The sequence below is a fragment of the Lasioglossum baleicum genome, chromosome 11 (assembly GCF_051020765.1).
Source record: "Lasioglossum baleicum chromosome 11, iyLasBale1, whole genome shotgun sequence".
Classification (NCBI taxonomy): Eukaryota; Metazoa; Arthropoda; class Insecta; order Hymenoptera; family Halictidae; genus Lasioglossum; species Lasioglossum baleicum.
The window spans coordinates 1,219,105-1,232,715 of NC_134939.1; the positions used below are offsets into that span (position 1 = coordinate 1,219,105).

At 39.5% G+C, this 13,611-nt stretch overlaps 1 protein-coding gene across 3 annotated transcripts in view; it reads right to left on the reverse strand.

Annotated features, from left to right (window-relative positions):
• LOC143213737 (opioid-binding protein/cell adhesion molecule homolog) overlaps positions 1-13,611 on the reverse strand; it is a 918,132-nt gene that overhangs the window by 863,922 nt on the left and 40,599 nt on the right. The gene's annotated exons all lie outside the window — the stretch shown is intronic.

Sequence of the window (13,611 nt, forward strand, 5' to 3'; positions counted from 1 at the left end):
TGAGTGAAAACCTCTTGTCACAGCGGTCTGTGGCCGAGTGGGTTGAGCGAATGTCTACCACGAGGTTGGTCGGGGTTCGCGTCCCGTGTCGGCAATTTTTTAAAAATATTTTTTTTCACTTTTTTTTTATTTTTCTACGTTCTACACATTATTTCTAATATAATAAATGACAAGTAATCTAGTTTTACGATAGACAAGATATATGTTTCCGCGCGGGGAAATTTTTTTGTTTCTTTTTCGAAGTTTTTTCAATAATGTAAAATAAGTTTACAACAAATAAGCAAGAAATTAAATATATTAACACCACGATTCCCGCCAGCACGTAGTGGGGTGATGGGCGTCGAAAAAGCACCCGAAACATAAGTATATTCTGCACCACGAACACCGCACAAATACTGTTGCACTTTCGTTGCAGTTGCACTTTTCTTTTTTTAAATCTTCCGGAAACGCTACCTCGTTCACGTTGGCGTATAAATGAATATAATATTATATAATTATATTTTTTTTTATCTTTTATATTTTTTTCATTTCTTTTCCTTCCTTTTATCCATTCACCTGGCCGTCGGTGGCCTGAAAAACACATGTTGCTGTTTCTCTCCTTCTCTTGCTCGGTAAGACAGTCCCAAAGTAGTAGAGCAACATATGTTTTTCGGGCCATTGTCGCCCAGGTCTGGTCTACAACATCTAACAATAAATTGTACGCATTAAAAACGGCTCAAAAATAGCTTTATTGCTGCTTGCCTCGCAAACCGTCCCGACCATTTGCACGCCAAATATTTCATTGTGCGTGCCGATGGCCGCTACAGGGCGATTACTTAAAAGACTGAAGTTGAAAAGATACTGTTTTATGATAATTTATTAGAGTCTTCGTATTTTGGCTAAAGGCCTCAACACAGCAAAAATAATTTGCGTTATAATACTTACCACAACGAATATGTTAGATTTTTATCAAACATATATCTTGTCTATCGTAAAACTAGATTACTTGTTATTTATTATATTAAAAATAATGTGTAGAACGTAGAAAAATAAAAAAAAAGTGAAAAAAATATTTTTAAAAGAATGCCGACACGGGACGCGAACCCCGACCAACCTCGTGGTAGACATTCGCTCAACCCACTCGGCCACAGACCGCTGTGACAAGAGGTTTTCACTCATTGAATATAACTTACATGTCGCATTTCAATATCGATTATCTCGAAAACGGGTGCCCATTCAAGAGAAAGCCAATGGGATAGTTCATGAGATGGTCTAAGCTATGTTCACACAAAATTTCGTTCAGATCTGGGTGTCTCGATACGCGGGGTCTCCTTGTCAGGGCAGTGACCTAGCTCGGACGTATGGAAGGGGAACCCACTAAGCGTGACTTGTAAACAGAGCACGAGAGAAGACGAGTGGGAGGGGCGTGGAAAAGTGGAGAGCGCGCCGGAGTGGTCAGATTACAATAACGTAGACGCCGCCCCCACTCTCACACGCTTTTGTGGGTCCAAAGCTCTATTTGACTATTTTGAGAGCGACAGAGCGATACAAATCGGGCGAGACAGAGCGAGCGATCAATCAATTGCAAATTGCAACAATCAATTGCCATGGTCGGCGTAGTCGGCGTAAAAGTACATACATAGTATGTTTGTAGCAATACCTGTTCCTACTCCTATAAAGAGCGGGAACCACGCGTGAGTCGAAAAGTGTGTGAGTGTCATCCGCGAGACTAGGGAGCGTAGACTCGTATTCACAGGAGAGTCCACGGTAGACGGGAACCAGATTTTCCCGAAACTTGCAATATTTGGAGATGACGTATCCAAATGTATTTTAGCAAAGCAGTAGCGCGCACTTCTCAATATTTTCCGAGTAAATTGCATTGAAAATCGGTTTAAACGCGCGTTTTTTAAGGAGTTCGCGTTAAAAGTTTAACAAGAAAATGAGTAGCCGAGGGCGTAGCGAGAAATACCAATAATCGGTAGATTGCTGGTTCGAGTCCCGTTTCCGATATTTTTTTTTCTTGAAATTGATACCTACCACAATTTTAAGTTTTAAAATCTATTATTTATAAGTTATTTTTATTTTTTAACTAGAATGTTTTTTATTTGTAGACGTTGGGAAATAAATCGAACATAAAAATAATACAGAATGTTATACATACATCGTTTTGTATACATCGGACTCGCTCTGTCGCTCTCAAAATAGTCAAATAGCGCTTTGGGCCCACGAAAGCGCGTGAGAGTGGGCCCAAGAGTGGGACCACTCCGGCGCGCTCTCCACTTCCCCACTCCCCACCCACTCGTCTTCTCTCGTGCTCCGTTTACAAGTCACGCTTACAATTGGTGGGTTCCCCTCCCATACGTCTGAGCAAGGTAACTGCTCCGACCCTGCTCATGAGCAGGGTCGAGTGCTCTTGCTCCCAAGTCGTCCACCTGTGCATGCCTGATCTAAGGACTAAAAAAGATATGAACATATTTCTCAAAGCTTTAGCCGCAAAACGATTTGTAGTCTCAGAACGGAGTCTCTAAAAAATTAACGTTGTAATAACGAGATCTTCAAGTTGTGTCCCATTTCAGGTAAGTGGGCAGTACACTCGACTCCTACGATCAGCTGTTCGTTTCACGCGTAACCCACGAAAAATATTATAACCCACTTTTCTCGTGAAAAACTATAAACAATTTGTTCTGAAATATGTAGCAATAATTCAAAACATTGGCAAATTAACCTTTTGCACTCGGAACTATTTTAAAACGAAAACTAAACATTTCTTCTGACTTAGAATATTTCCATTCTATATGATTTCTCTCTTTTTTTATGCATATTAAACTTATATAATTTACTCGTGCAATTCTCAAATGTATAATAATTTGTATGATATAATATAATTTAACCTATTTTGCACTCCTTTGTCGAGTGTGACTCGACATCAGACAAACAAAAATGTAAATGGGACGGGATTTATACAGGGTGTTTCGTCTAAAACAGGACACTTAAATATCTCTTCAGGTTATTGTGATGCAAAAAATATTTGTTACGTAATGTGCATTGTGTCAATGGATCAAATATCTGGCACGAATATTTTTTCCGAAGGTCATTTTTTTCGGAGTTATCAAGGTCATCGATGTTTTTTGATACATAACTACATTTTTATTTTATTGCACCATGTAACTGATCGAAAAATACATTCAGATATTTATAAAAACATGACCTTGAAACGACCACTTGACCGCAGACGTGTCTCGCTGGGGACGGCCACCATTTTGAGTAACTAAAAAAATAAGGTGATATTACCCTTTTCGTTTTATTATGTTTGTATTCTTCAAACTTAAATTGATTTTTTTGCCTTCAAGGTCACTTCAACTTCAAGGTCATTATTTCCTACCTTACTGAATTACATAATAAATTATCAAACAAAGTAAATTATTCTCTACTTAATTAATTTACTCCCCTACTTTTAAAGTACAATGAAGTCACACTACGATGACAAACTCGTAAGTATCGCAATGGTACCTAGTTTACGAGTTGCAGGGGCAAACGGTGTATATCGTGTTGTCACGATTAATCATGCGGATTTTCTTCTAAATCCATTTGTGATCGTAAATTGTATGATTGTACGTTTGGTCGACCAAATTAATATTTGGCAATTGGACAAACGTGGTAGATCGGTAGATGAAAACTATAAAAACGACACATGAATCAGACTGATTATTTTGCACTGAAATATTCACAAATGCATAAGCATTTAATTCATAAGCGTTCAATAAAACGCTGGTCTGTCAACCGAATTCTATTGATTAAATGATGATTGATTTAATATTACATGCGTTTCTGTTTTATTTGGATTATTACATCAATATGAAACATTTCATACGTCAAGAAATAAAACTCTAATTAAATGATCTTGACTCGTTAATGCAGCGAGCACGATAATGTTATTGGTGAACGATAGTTCGCTGACAGACATTGTGTGATAAAATAATAGCACAGATTAAGATGTGCATAATTTTAGTTTATTTGCACATTGCAACAGAAATATCTTTCTATACACTATTTATATACATACAATGTATAAGTAAAATCAAATTGGGGTCATTCTATGCCAAATCGATCACTTTTTGATGTCATACTCGTCGATTTTGTTACAAATGAAATATGTTGTAGCCTATTAATTAGGGGGAGTATACAGGGTGTCTCAAAATTAGGTCCGGAGCCGAAAATGGGAGGTTCCTGAGATCATTTCAAGCGACATTTTCCTTTGAAAAAATGTCGTCCGCGGCTTCGTTAACGAGTTATTAACGAAAAACACGGACCAATCAGAGCGCGAGCTAGACGCGTGCAGCCCGGCGCACAGTGGGTTGAAACGCGAAAAACGCGGACAAAAATAATTTCTGAAGCTATTTCTAAGTTTAAATTAATAAAAATGGTATCGTTTTATAGATTTTGAGGTGCTGAATTCAAATTAACAATCAGATTTTGTTTAATTCCAAACCCATAAAAGTTATGTAAGGTTTTTTAGAAACGGTTTTCTCGAATTGGAACGTACATGTTATTAATTGTTTTATTATTAATAATGGTATATTTTTAAGCTATTTATAGTATAAATTATAGTATAATTTACTTTATGTTAATCGTCGGACCATATCCCATAGTCATCCTCTTCACCGATGTGTATGTATGTGTATGTGATTTCACGTTCGTGGATAGTAACGGATTTACATAAATAGAGGGTTCACGGAGGGACTCGGCCTATGATATTTTTTTTATTGTCAGAAAAACACCTACCTCATTTCTATCGAAAGTTCTTTGATTTTGTCTCCGATTTGGACGAAAGGTCCCACTGTACGGCGTTCTAGCCTCTTCGACGGACAACATGCAGCCGAATATTGCAAAACCATTGCTCGCAAACGTAAAAATAGGACTTTTGAGAATCATCACACCCTAGATTGATCTTTCATCTAGCGATTTTGACTACTAAAAAACCCCGTCTTTGCATTATTGAGAAATCAGAAGTCTAATCCCGGACCCTTGCAGTCCTCGCGTACGTATACGTGATCTAGCGGTGTGTGCATAAGGATACACGAGATATCTCGTCCATGGCATCGTTCGTTCGTCAAGAATCGGTGTTTTCGAGAATCATATGATTCTCGAAAAATCAATGCCATATGGTTCTCGAAAAATCAATATCTCCTTGGAAACGATTTCATTTGTTTTAAACGACGCCTTCATCGAATACATTGTACGCTGGGAGAGCACAGTTTCGCGCGGCATCGCGAAGAGCATCGAACTCTTTCCGCGTCGGAGTAAGTAATTTCGTTCGATATCGATACGAGTTATAAAAGTGTGCTACGAGTTCAACAATTATGTGAAAGTGTGGTGGTTGTATGTGGTAGTCAAATGGATTTACGGCTGAATAAGTGTGTTTTTAATTCAATAAGTTTGTGCTTCTTCTATCGTTCGGGTAAAGTTGCCGATGATGTGGGTTCTCACCGATTTCGATGACTTTGAAATATGTTATAAATTCGATGTTTTAAATATCTTTTTCCTTTGAAATAAACCTCATCGAAATCGGCGAGGAGATAGTATGTACATCGATCGATTTACAATTACAAATTTTTACAATAATATCGTAAACTAAAGCCGATCGACAAAAACCGTAAAGGGAAATGTTGTTCAGAATCATGGTATTGACAACACATCCAAAGCTTATCGAAATCGGATAGAAAATAGTACATCGATCGATTTACAATTACAAATTTTTACAATAATATCGTAAACTAAAGCCGATCGACAGAAACCGTCAAGGGAAATGTTGTTCAGAATCATGGTCTTGACAACATATCCAAATATTATCGAAATCGGATAGGAAATAGTACATCGATCGATTTACAATTACAAATTTTTACAATAATATCGTAAACTAAAGCCGATCGACAGAAACTGTAAAGGGAAATGTTGTTCAGAATCATGGTATTGACAACATATCCAAAGCTTATCGAAATCGGATAGGAAATAGTACATCGATCGATTTACAATTACAATTTTTTACAATAATATCGTAAACTAAAGCCGGTCGACAGAAACTGTAAAGGGAAATGTTGTTCAGAATCATGGTATTGACAACATATCCAAAGCTTATCGAAATTGGTGAGGATTCACATCATCGAGAAACTTTTGTTCGTTGCGACATCGCGGCGTGCCACCGACACTCGGCTGCCGGCGCGCCGGGCTGCACACGTCTAGCTCGCGCTCTGATTGGTCCGCGTTTTTCGTTAATAACTCGTTAACGAAGCCACGGACGTCATTTTTTCAAAGGAAAATGTCGCTTGGAATGACCTCAGGAACCTCCCATTTTCGGCTCCGGACCTAATTTTGAGACACCCTGTATAAGTAATCATTTTGGCCGTTTAGAATTAGACTGAGAAATGGCAGGCCTTCGAAATTTGCAATTTTTGCCCATTTTGGCGAAAACGAGCCTCACCTACGAATTTTTATCTCAGGAACTGTTTGTCCGATTGAGCTACATTTTGTTTTTATTTTATTCGGAAAGGATCGGACTATTATAAAATAATTTTATCAACCTCGATAATTAAGTTTATAATTTCGAAAAATCTAAACAAATTCTTTTTTTACGTTTTTTTTTATGAGGGTGTTACGAGCCGAGGGCTGGCGGATAGACGTGGCCGAGGTTTGGTCGTGTGAACAGGATTGTCGTGGACTAGCCGATGCCTATTTCATCATCGGGTCGGCACTAGGTTCGGAAAGACAGAGGGTGTCGTGGACTAGCCGATGTCTGTTTCACCACCGGGTCGCCACTAGATGGAAGGTTCTGAACTAGCCGATGCCTGTTTCATCACCGGGTGTCACGGGATAGGTTTTCGTGGACTAGCCGATGCCTGTTTCATCACCGGGTCGCCACTAGGTTAGGAGAAAGGGGTAGTCGTGGACTAGCCGATATCTGTTTCACTACTGGGTCGCCGGGGGATTGCCCGGACGTGTTTATTGCACCACTTGGCCAAGGCGTCCCAGGCCCTCGTCGCTTCGTCGCCCTAGCGCGGTGATGGGCAGAAAATTATTTGAATAAAAATTTCGAGCATACTTTAATGAATAGAACCACTAGAAACAGTCTTAATTCTATCGAGTTTAGGCTTTTCTTAATCGGCAGAACGCCACGAATTGGCTCGTTTCACTTTCGTGAGGGCAGCACGGAAAATAAATAAGTTCAGCATTCATTCCTTAGCGGTTTCATGCCGAGCTACCTGGCTGGCCGGGGGATTGCCCGGCCGTGTTTATTGCACTACTATTGTGTTCTGGGCTCAGGGCTCAGGGCTCGACCCTCGGGCGTCGGTCGTGTTCATTGTAGCCTCGAGCTGACCGAAAGTATTCATGGATTTATTCATTTTCGTGAAAATAGAATAAAAATAAAGAATAAAAATTTTATTCAAAGCTTCGAATAAATTCTCGGCGAATACAAAATTATTCAAATCATTTTTTAATAAAAGATACTTTTGTATTCGAGCCTTTGAATAAAGAATAAAAATTTTGTATCTTTTATTCGTTACCCGGAATTTTTATTCAAATAAAAATTTTGCCCATCTCTGGCGGGGGTAAATTAATTGACTTGACTTAAGAACCGTGTTTCGAAACTTCTTTCAAGTTAAAACGATCGAAAGGGAATCAGACCCAATCTCACTCTATATAAGTGTGCGATTGCACACATAGACGTGCCACTCGATGATACGTCTTGACACTCCCCCTCAAACGCATGTCCAATAATGCCCGCCGATTTATTTTAAATTTAATAGTTGAACACACGCAACATGCTTTTCCTTAGATAAGCTCTTTGTCAGTATATCGGCGGTCATTTCGATTGAACGCAGGTATTTTACCTGTATTTCTCCACGCTCTTGTGCTTCTTTGCTAAAGTGAAAACGTATGTCGATATGCTTGCTACGCGCGTGGTGCACACTATTCTTACATAATTGAATACAACTTTGGTTATCACAGTGAACCACAGTAGGCTCATCAACAATTTTGCAAATTTTCATATGCTGTAACAAATTTCGCATGTATATGACTTCCTTCGTGACCTCCGACAGGGCCATGTACTCAGCTTCCATGGTTGAGAGAGCTACTGACTTTTGCTGCCGACTATTCCAACTGACTGGATCACCGGCCAACTTTAAAACAAATCCAGTACATGACTTTCTATCACTGTTATCTCCAGCCCAATCGGAGTCCACGAAAGCTGATAAATATTCGTTCTTATTATCATAGTTTATGCTATAGTCTATAGTTCCCTTTAGGTAACGTAGCACACGCTTTGCCATTTTCCAATGTACTTCCGTTGCACTGTCGTTGAACCGACATAATACACTTGCCGCAAAGGCTATATCAGGCCTACTCGCGTTCGCTAAGTAAACTAAACACCCTGTTAGTTCCCTGTATGGTTTGTCAAACGGTTCACACTTTACATTTTCTGCTTCCGACTTAATCTTTGTCATATCTAAATTTATTTCTAACGGCGTACTTAAAGGGTTGCACTCAGTCATTGAAAATTTCTCTAACACATCTTGTATGTATTTCTTCTGAGATAACTTGATACTACCGACGGTACCGTTTCTTTCAACGCACATACCGAGAATATCTTTAACTATTCCTAAATCCTTAATTTTGAATTCGCGTTTCAATAATTCTTTGATGTGGTTAATTTTATCTATATCCGCGGACGCAATCAACAAATCATCAACATAAATTGTAATTATTATATCGCTTTTTACGTATACGCAAGGATTCACCGCTGTTTTATTAAATTCTAAACTAAGTAAATAGCTGTCCAATTTTCTATACCACTCGCGGCCTGCTTGTTTCAACCCGTATGAAGGTTTATTTAACTTACATACCATATTTCTCGCATCAAGGTTTTCAAAGAATTTTGGCTGCTCCATGTAAATTTCGTCAGTTAAATTTCCCTGTACGTACGCTGCGACAACATCCGTTTGATGCACATGCATTCCTTTTATTACGCTGATTGCTAGCAATGTCCTTATGGTTTCCATCCTGGTTACTGGTGCAAATACCTCATCGTAGTCGATTCCTTCCCTTTGTAAATCACCTCTGGCCACCAATCTGGCCTTGTGTTCTTCGACTATACCGTCTTGATCCTTTTTGACCTTGAACACCCATTTATTCTTTATAATTTTAGTATTTTGTGGTTTACTCTCTCTCTCACCAGCTCCCAAGTGTTGTTTTGTAGTAACGAATCGTATTCTTCCTGCATTGCTTCTAGTCAGGATTGTTGATCGGGACCTTCCAGAGCTTCCCTCACAGTTGCAGGATCTCGTTGCTGATTTGGAGGTTTGGTTTTGTAGATCTTCTTTGGCCTCCCTGGACGTCCTGTTTTTTCCAACCGAGGTCGACCCCTTGCTGTGGCGTTGGTTCTGGTATCTGCATCTACTGATTCTTCTTCTTCAACCATTTCTTGTAGCAGTGTATCATTGTTTTCTTCTTTCTCGACCAATGGTTCTTGTAGCAGTGTATCGTTTTTTTCTTCTTTCTCGACCAATGGTTCTTGTAGCAGTGTATCGTTGTTTTCTTCTTTCTCGACCAATGGTTCTTGTAGCAGTGTATCGTTGTTTTCTTCTTTCTCGACCAATGGTTCTTCCATTTTATTTGTACACTTATTTTGGAGTTGTACTTCGAGCAGCTGCTCTATTGGCTCCCCACCGGTTAGGGTTGTCTCCTGTTCTTCAACGAAGCGAACATCTCTTTTGTTGACCACTGTACGGGTGCCACGTTCCCATAGGCGATAAGCTTTTGCTTCTGTCGAATAGCCTACCAAAACATATTCTTTTCCTTTTGGTTCAAACTTATTTCTTCTGTAACCCTTTGTTAGTGCTGTTACTCGGCTTCCTATTTTTCTCATAAAACCTATATAAGGTTTACGACCGGTCCATTCTTCTTCCGGAGTGCTGTTTTCATGGGCTTTTGTTGGGCATCGGTTCCTTATGCATGTTGCAGTATTAATAGCTTCTGCCCACAGTGAGATCGGTAGCTTTCCTTGTAAGATCATACACCGAGCCATTTCAATCAAAGTACGATTTGCTCTTTCAGCCACACCGTTCTGTTGTGGTGTATGGTCTACCGTTAATTGTCTCGTTATTCCCTCTTGCTTCAAGAATTGGTTGAACTCATTTGACAGATACTCTCCACCATTGTCAGACCTTAATTTCTTGATATTGCACCCAGTTGACTTTTCAGCATACGCCTTGTATTCTTTAAACGCACTGAACATCTCCGATTTGTGTTTAATTAGCTTTACGTAACCATATCTGGTGTTATCGTCAATAAAGGTTACAAAATAACGTGCCCCCCTAACGATGGGACACTGAATGGACCACAAACATCACTGTGCACTAATTCAAGCTTTTCTTTACTTCTATGAGTAGATGCTTTGAAAGGTAACGTGTGAATTTTACACTTGTCGCATATCTCACACACTGGGGTAACGCTGTTAAGATTGTCCTTCATACCAACTAAATACCATCTGTTCTGTTTTTAATTTCTTAACATCTGCAAAGTTCACACATGCCCCAACCTTTCATGCCATTTCACTAACGCACTGTTTTCTTGCTTCTGGAGCATTGCTCTTTGTTTAACACTATCTTCTACAATGTACAAACCGTCTCTTTCTGTAGCTGTCATCGCTACAGTTCCATTTTCACGTAACACTTTAGCACCTCTTGCATCAAATGTCACCGTAAACCCCTTTTTTGTTATTTGAGACACTGACAGTAAATTATTTTTAAAAGTTGGTATGTACGCTACTTTCCCTTGTTATATGTTGTTCGTTTTCGCGTTAAACAGTTTAACAGACATTTCAACACTTCCACTTCCTTTCACATCAACGCCTTCATCTGTAGCTGTGTATATTTTGCTCTGATGATCTTCAATTTCGTAAAACTTGTTCTTTAGTGGAGTTGCATGTTTTGTTGAACCACTGTCTAAAACCCACGTGTTTTCTTCCACGTGATAACTACTGAATGCTGCTGCTCTCATTGCTTCACTTCTTCTGTTTACATCGTTTGATCTGTAACGACAATTCTTTGCAGCATGTCCGTACTTCTTACATATGTGACAGTTACCTTTGAACTTCTGTGGCTGTTCTCTATTTTTCGAGAATCTGTTGAACTTGGGTTTTGTCGCTAGTGCATTATCTCTTTCTGTGTCCGTGTTCCCGCTCGGTTCTCGTCTAGCTTCTTCTTCTATAAGCTTCGATTTTAAGGTTTCAAAACTGGGCAACGCGTCACGTGATTCGATCGCGATCGTGAAACTTTCATACTCTGTCGGCAGAGAAGCGAGCAGCATTACCGACAGTAAGCCTTCGGGTACTTTCATACCGACTTCTTCCAATTGTTCGGCCTTATGCTGAAATTCACCGAGGTATTGCGTCATCGTTTGGCCGGGTTCCTTTTTCAGCCTTTGTAATTGCTTACAGAGTGCTGCCCTTCGTATGGGACCCTTGGATTCGTGTATACCTTCCAGCTTTCTCCACGCTTCCATCGAAGTTACAGCTTTCTTGATATGATTTAGCTGATCATCTTCAACAGTTAAGAAAATCAGCGCTAACGCCTTCTGGTCTTTCTTCATCTTTCTGTTTTTAATTCTGTGTCGTTTGTGTAGGCCCACAAATCATCGTAGATTAGCAATCCTTTTACTTTTAGTTTCCAGGACTCGTAATTCTTTTCTCCTAGCTTGGTAATTTGTATCGGGTTCAACGTTGCCATTGTTCGTCTTTTTCAAAACAATTAATAATTTTTTTTTCACCACGTGCTTTACTTTTAATTTACTTTCTTTGTATTTTTAGTACACTGGGCCCATAACCTGTTGGATATTTAGGTTTAACCTCAGATATAAGATATGTAATACAAAGTACAAAATACACGTGGCCGCAACGCCCTAACCTCACTTATTCCAATACCGAAAACCCACGTGTTGTTGTAACGCTTAACCGAACTAGACTCTTCGATCTCGCCGATCCCCCGCTAGGGGCATTGGGCATGAGATTGCACACATAGACATGCCACTCGATGATACGTCTTGACAACTTTTTCTGAAAACATTAACGAATAATTTGATAACATACAAACGGACATACGCACACACACACACACACGCACACACACACACACATACGAACATTTTGCTGAAAATAGTCTAAAATGACTGCAATGACCATGAAACGTGAAGATCTGCTAAAAAATCGATTTTCGATTTTCGGGGTCATATTCCCAGAAGTTTCCCCTCCCCTACCTGATTGTTGTGATTTATGCAGCAGTACAAGGGATATGGCAATTATTATTAGTACATAACTATGTGTTGACAAATGTGAACAGTGATTGTGAGTGTGGAAAAATTTCAAGGCATCTGTGTGAAATAAACATACGAATTATTTATCGATTCGAAAGTGAAAGTGAAATTCTGGATCGTCGACTTGACCGCGCATCCCTTAGGCCTTAGTATACCAACTATCTACCACCGGCTGTGCTGTTCGTCGACCTGGCTGTATGCCCCTTACCTTTCGGTATACCTGAAGACATCTGTGCAGTTCGTCACCGAGTGACCCAGTGACACACATTTCGAAACAGCAAATGGATTTACGGCTGAATAAGTGAGTTTTTAATACAATCAGTTTCTGCTTCTTCTCTTTTTTTACGATTATCTCGTAAACTAAAGCCAACTGCCAAATAGTCTAAAGAGAAATGTTGTTCAGAATAATGGTCTTGACCACATATCCAAAGCTCATTGAAATCGGATAGAAGCTAGTAGTACATCGATCCCCCATGGATTTACAAGTAAAGTTTCTCGCGATAATCTCGTAAACTAAAGCCGATCGCCAAAAAGTCTAAAGAGGAATGTTGTTCAGAATAATGATCTTGACCACATATCCAAAGCTCATTGAAATCGGAGAGCATTCACATAATCGAGAAACTCTTGTTCGTTGCGATGTCACGGCGTACCACCGACACTCGCTTGCCGGCGCGGCGCGGCGGCCCAGGGCGCGCTCTGATTGGTCCGTGTTTTTCGTTAATAACTCCTAAACAAAGCCGCAGTTGACATTGGTGCAAAGGAAAATGTCTCTTAGAATGGTCTCAGGAACCTCCCATTTCCAGGAAGTACACAAATTTTGGGACACCCTGTATAGAGTTGAAGTACGAATGGTGTACGCATCTATGTGTATACATATATTACCAGCCAACCCTATATATAGCTAAATTTATAAAAATAAAAACTCGGTATATTAACAAAAGAATTGTAAAATTACGATCGCCAACAGATTGCAAAAAAGAAGGCAGATTGAAACGAGCGCCTGCGACAAACACGTCGGTCGTTAACTTTGAGAGGCCTTCTTCTTATATTTTTTGGACACAGTGTGATTGCGCACAAGAAGGAACGTACACATCTGAATTGCACACAAATAGAATTGCGCACATGTAATTCGTGCACAAATAGAACTGAGCACTGTAAAGTTAGAAACAGGTGGAATTGCGACCAAGTTGCGGTTAATTTCGGGTTATACATACGTTTATATCACTATAGGGGACTATTTGCTATATAAAGACTCGTAGGTCTGAT